Source organism: Mustela putorius, unplaced genomic scaffold (assembly GCF_011764305.1).
Source record: "Mustela putorius furo isolate JIRA1106 unplaced genomic scaffold, ASM1176430v1.1 tig00537284_pilon_pilon_pilon, whole genome shotgun sequence".
Taxonomy (NCBI): Eukaryota; Metazoa; Chordata; class Mammalia; order Carnivora; family Mustelidae; genus Mustela; species Mustela putorius.
The window spans coordinates 715,013-721,012 of NW_025422422.1; the positions used below are offsets into that span (position 1 = coordinate 715,013).

Sequence of the window (6,000 nt, forward strand, 5' to 3'; positions counted from 1 at the left end):
TGTATTGAGACCCTTTAGATATGTATCAGTGGGCCATATGCTTGGGAATGATTGTCAACGTGTACCTTGGAGGGTTTAGAGATAAAGGAAGTTTCCAAAGGAATTGTTAAAGTAGACTTAGAGGATCCTCCTTGGGGGTAGGGGTCAGTCAAGGTAGGATTGCCCTTTGCCCTTGGCAAAGCCTTAAGGTGGAGGTAGTTGAGTCCCTAGAGGGATGTCACCCTGCCTGTTTCAAGGGCTTGTCAGTGGGTAAGGAGATTTAATAATTTTTCTTCTGCCTCTGTTTCCCACATCATTAAGGTTAGTCCCACATTATCATTTCCAAGCATTTCATGTTGAGTTCTGTGTTTGAGTTGATTGAAATCCTACTCCCATCGTGTGTGTGTGTGTGTGTGTGTGTGTGTGTATGTGATTTTGAGTGAGCAAATCCTCTCCAGGAGCTAGGCTAGATAGAACTGGATAGAGAAACTCTACCCATAGTGTGGCAGAAGCCTCTGGAAGGTACCCTGTTTCACAGTAAGTTAAAATGCATGGCAACAACCTAGCAAATCCCCACCTGATTTGTTCTTTTATAGAGTAAGTGCTCCCCTGGGAATGAGAAAACTTATCCCCAAATCTTTTGTTAAACTCTCCCTGGGTTGTGCTTAAAGCACATGAGCTGTTGTCTGTCCTTGGGTTTTCTTGGTTTGTGTATTGTGTTGAGAACCTAGAAGACCTGGGCAAGCCATCTTCTCCCCCTGCATTAGAGAAGATTTTCCATAGACTCCAATAACATGCACACCTTCTCCCACTGCCTCAGAAGCCCTTTATATCTTCATAAAAAGTTTTCATTGGAGCTTCCACAGTGAAGAGCTTAAGGAATGGAACCCTGAGTTCATTTTGATTCATGAATCTGAATTTCCACAGAACTTCAGATAAACTCATCTTTGCTCACTACTGCAGTGTAGTCAACACAGTGATCTTGGGCAGGTTAGCAAACCTCCCTGTGCCTTGGTTTACTCATCTGTAAAATGGTGCCAGTGATGTTCCAACCTTAGAAGGTTGTTGTGAAGAATGAATGAGCATATGGAAAGGGCCTGGAATATGCCCTGGCAAATAGGGAGCATCTGATGTATCTAAGATATGTTGCTGATACTGCTTCCTGGGGCCACTGAATGGCATTCCTTGGAGATCTACTGTATTACTATAGGAATCGGAACTGAGAAATCTTGCATCCTTGAATTCCTGATCCAGGAGCTTGACAAGCTCTTTCCTATCGCCACCTTTGGTAAAGAGCATTACCCTCTTCTCTGGTCATTCATGACTGGGGGGCACTGAACCCATCTTTCCCAGACCACAGTGATCTTCTCTCCCCTGCTCCTCATCACAGGTACCCTGCACAGCTTATCATATCCCCTCTTAAAGGGGATATGATGCTTCTGTGCTGCTGTCCCACCTAGACTTGGAAGTCCCACCAGCTCTTGGTGTTTTATTTTGTTGAAATTCTTTCATCTTTACAGTTCACACATGCAGAGTATATGGAGGTTTATTTAGGCAGTATCTCGTGGGAAATACATTTGTGTGTGTGAGGGGAGGTGCTACTGGAGGGGTTCATATTACTCTTCCTGCCATGTGGGCACCAGAATTTGATGGTAATTGTGCATTGTACCCTCCCTGCCCTAAAACCTATATTTAACAATCCCCGAAGGGGCTCTGAGAACTGTACATAAAGGCAATAAAGATTAAGTAACAATGGCTAAACCCAGTTGATAGAAATAACTCTGTGTAGTTTTCTAACTTAGCATAATTATGTATTTAGCAAACTATAAATTGATGTTGGAAATGTGCAGAGATGTTTCTTTCATTGTTAAAGCACTGCAGAGGCTTTCAAACTACTTTATTCTATTCTATTTTTAATATATATATATATGTATATATATATATATTTTTTTTTTTACCTACATGCCTCCTTCTTCTAACAAAATATTATGCTAAGAACCAAGTACATAAACAAAAGAGAGAAAGAGAAAGAGAGAAGTGTGTGGGCAAGTGAAAGGCGTGGAGAGCTGTTCTGTCTAAAGAGGGAGCATGAGTGGCAGTCCTAAGATCTCCCCGTCATCTCCTGGGCACCATCCATGGATATTTAGGGAGCAGTGGAACCTACTGGTTTTAAAGAGAATGAGTTGTGGAATGGAACAAGTCTTGGTTCTGTCACTTACATGCAAAAAGAATATGGAATGAATAAGTCACAGAAATAAAAAGGCACAGTGTGAGAGATATAATCAATGATACTGTGGTAGCATTGTGTAGTGATAGCCATGTTTGTGGTGAGCACAGCACAACATATAAACTTGTGAAATCACATATTGTACACCTGCAATTAATGTAACATTATGTGTCAGATATAGTAAAAAAAAAAAAGAAAATTATTGGAAAGTCTTTTGATATCTTTGAGCTACAAGATAAGATAATAGTTGATATATTATGTTCAAGTGTTGGGAGAATCAACTAATACAGGATAGAGCATGTCCTCCTACAAGATAGAGACTATTATTCTTTTCTGTGTTTCATGTCAAAGAAAGCCATGTGGGAGCCACGTGCCTCCTTCCGTAACACAATTGTCGCAGATCCTAGTGAAGAAGACAGAAAGAGATACATCATCCCTTATACCTGATGCTTGTGGTTCCTAATGCCCCACTTGCTTTACCACAGCAAGTCCAGGAAGTGCAGGCTAAGAAATCTATCAAGCAAAGGTGTGCCTCCTGGCTGGTATTCTCAGCTCTAGTGTAAGCCTCATCTCCTGAGGATGACACCAAAGTGGTGAGACACATCTGTACCCCAATTCACTCCTTATTTTTTTTTTTATTTTCATTCTCAGATTTCCTTGAAAATAGCCTTACACAGATGATGAAGGCACACTACGAATGGACTTCAGTATAAGAGAAAACTTGCACTACTCAGACAAAGGGAGGCAAATGGTTTTTTGTAACTGCTTGTGACTGGAGTCCCACAGAAGAGTTGTCTTAATTGGTTAACAGTCATTATAAACATGACCTAATGATCCAGGTAGCCCAGGGACTCAGGACCGTGCTGGGGCTCACCCAGGGACTCAGGACTACCCTGGGACTCACCCAAGCAGGTCAGAGTTCTGCATTCATCATCATTGCCACCTCTAGACCTCCACATGTCTTGTTGATTTCAGAAAGTGAGTAACACAGGAGTCAGGGCAGGGTTTCTTGGACTTTAAAGTGCCCTGACGTTGAAATGACACAGCTCTCAACAGCCACCCCCAGTTCTCTCCTTCTGGGTACACAGCCCGTTGGAAGGATCTGAATGACTTCTGGTATGAGGTGATATACTGAATACTGGAAACACAGTCACTTTTAGGATGTGGACTCTATCGTTGTTTGATAGTTTTCATAAATAGAGCACACTAACCATTTTTATGCTCACTATTGTAGAGTATATGGGCCCTGAGCAGAGCACACAGCAAAGCTCACTTAGGACTTAAGAATGGAACCACTTTAAAGATGAGTCTTCAGTGTGCACTGCCTGTAATTAGGTATGCTTCAAATGAGGTTTCCTTCCCCCTTTCTCGGATGGTTTGCCGGGAGGGAATTTGGGGTGGTTTATAAATTGCAATCTGCTCTCTTTTCTATTTTCTTTTAAATTACTAAATGGAAGTTTTGCACCTTTGGACCTATTGGTAACCTTGGGGCTCTGCCAGGGGGAAAGGAGAGAGATTAACTCAGAGTTCTCCCCTGGCAACATGGAGCAGTTTGCAGAGATGCAAGGGTGGGCAGAAAGTCATCCTGGGCCATTTCCATCCCAGCCCATTTCCACTGGGCCTTTCTTTTCTGACTGCAATTTTCACCTCACCCAGGTGTGAAAACCTTTCCTGGGGAGAGGAAGATGCAAGCTCCTCTAGCCACACCAGGTTGAAGTCACTGTCGTCCTTGTTACTGAGGAAATGGGTCTGTGGCTTGGCCTCTGATTTTGCTCAGACACTTGAACTATTCATACTCTATTAGACACATATGAAGGAAGGAAATTGGACTTTCTCAGGTTGCAGATGTATCAGCAGGGATGTATGACTGAAAATTAATTCCCTGACACAGACTGATGAAGACAGCAGTTTCCTGAAATACTGAGATACATTTTATATATATATTTTTTATAACATATGATCTCAGTGTTTCATATTTTCCCTAGTTCAAAGTGCTATTGATATTTTGACAATAGGACCTAGAATATTCTGTTTTCTCACACACACACACACACACACACACACACAAACACAAACCACCTTTCTTGTTAATTAGCCAGGATGTCAAGAAATTGGTCAGTGTGTCTAGTAATGAAAATACTGTAATAAAATCTATGGATCTTTTAATGAATACAGAATGTCACTTAACTATTAAGTGCTGGATGAACTTATGCCTTTTGAGATCTAGGGTTTAGCTACAACCGAAAGCTGAAAGTCCCTTCTCTTAGTGTTTCTACGTTTTGCTAAAATCCACTTTTTTACAGGCTTTTTTTTTCCCCTTCCCTCTTCATATAATAATGGTGTCAGCATTGCTAATCACTCGAGATTCATTCATGATGCATTAGGTAGATGCCATTCTTAAGTCAGTCTTGCTTGTTTTTAAATCTGATCTTGTTTTTCATTTTTACTCTTACTATGCTGAAGTCTCATGAAGTCTCTGGTCATTAAATTTTTATATGTCACTATTATCCATGGCTTCAAGAGTAAGTTTCTTTATTTTTCTGATCCCTTGTCCACTTACTTGAAAGAAAGTAGCATCTCCTTTATCTTACATCATTGTTTTGATGAGCAAATTGCTAATATATATTAGAGAAGGTCAAAACCTGTGAAATAATTATACAAATTTGTAAGACTATTGCTATTACTGTGCTATTATATATACCCATATTATGCTTTGTAGCAGAAGCAATAATCTAATAAAGATGATTAAAATCTGTATCATAGCAAAACATTCAGAATATGCTCAACATATTGACTGAAAGAAAGACTGAAGGATTTAATAAAAGTTGGCAGGATTCTCTTGACTGTGTGTCAGAGCCAAATAATTGGGATCTTTCTTAGCTGCAAACACTTGATATCAGAGAGGACTTTTAGAAACCATGAACCATCTTGGTGAAAAAAGGCAGAAACAAAGAATCAGCAAGACACCGAGGTTACAGATATCTCCCAAACGCATCCAAGAACAGCTTCTCTTCAACTCCAGCAACAGCCCATGGCAGGGATGAAGTCAGAGATGAAAAGCAGTAGTTCTTTAAAATACTGAGTAATATTGGTGATGTGAGGTTTATGGTCACCTATATACCAGATCTCTACATCTCTCTGGGTTTTAAACAAATTGCTTTGTAGAATGAGTCCTGAAAGGGATTAGAGCAGACCAGCCAGTCTTATTACAAAGATATGAAGCAGCTCATTGTACCCCCAGGAATGGCTTTTCAGAACTGATTTTGGGGTGTGCACACACACCCCAACTGTATTTCCTTCTGAAAACCAAAGGCATTATAACCATAGACCAGTGTTTCTGAAAGCAATTTTCTCTACAACTTAATTCACTTTTTTAATTATCATAAGTTTAAGATAAAATCTGGAATGGCAATTAAACAAAGCACCCTGTAGTTGTTGGAACAATGACAGGTTACTTACATTGTGCTTATCGGTGGATAAGTATGAGTATGTCTGTGGGGGTGTAGGGGCTCCATCTCCCTCCCTGTCCTACAGGAAGGAGCCATTTGGAAGTTCTCAAAGCAATCTCTTATATACTGGCGACTCCTTAATTGTTCTCCTTTTCTCTTTAACCTGTTAATATGAAAATAGATATAAAAACATAAAAACTATTTCATACTGTATCCAAACATGAAGTAAGCTTTCTTGAATCTGTCCATCTCTGTTTTGTGCTAGGCTAGCCATGTGGCATCATGATTGGAGAAGTATGGTGGAGTAACAGTATAAGAATAAATTCTGCGCTTGAGCTTGAGGAA

The 6,000-nt window shown here is 40.3% G+C and overlaps 1 pseudogene; it reads right to left on the reverse strand.

Annotated features, from left to right (window-relative positions):
- LOC101684202 overlaps positions 1 to 1,278 on the reverse strand; it is a 128,794-nt pseudogene extending 127,516 nt beyond the window's left edge.
- Between the last annotated feature and the right edge of the window lie 4,722 nt (positions 1,279 to 6,000).